The sequence below is a fragment of the Tachyglossus aculeatus genome, chromosome 23 (assembly GCF_015852505.1).
Source record: "Tachyglossus aculeatus isolate mTacAcu1 chromosome 23, mTacAcu1.pri, whole genome shotgun sequence".
NCBI lineage: Eukaryota > Metazoa > Chordata > Mammalia > Monotremata > Tachyglossidae > Tachyglossus > Tachyglossus aculeatus.
Window position 1 is genome coordinate 25,250,001 of NC_052088.1, and position 334 is coordinate 25,250,334.

Consider the following 334-nt stretch of genomic DNA (forward strand, 5'->3'; position numbering starts at 1 on the left):
AAAATATTGGGGTCACTGAAGCCGATGTTTATGCCTGAAAACTCAGTCTGAAGCCAGTTTCACATAAGTTCCACTTTTCCTGAACAGTCCCCGAAGGAAATCTTTTTATTTGTGATAAACAAGTAAATAAACATAACTTGATCCAGGATCAAAAACTCCACATGATTCGTTTACGGACGGACCAGCATGTTAAATAAAATCGTTCTTGGATAGACCTATTTAAATTTATCATCAACAAACAGTAGAGCTAAAGAATAGCGGATGCAAATAACTATGGTCATGATTTACAACTTATCCATTAGTTTCTCAACAGGGTAAACTGAACTTTTATATG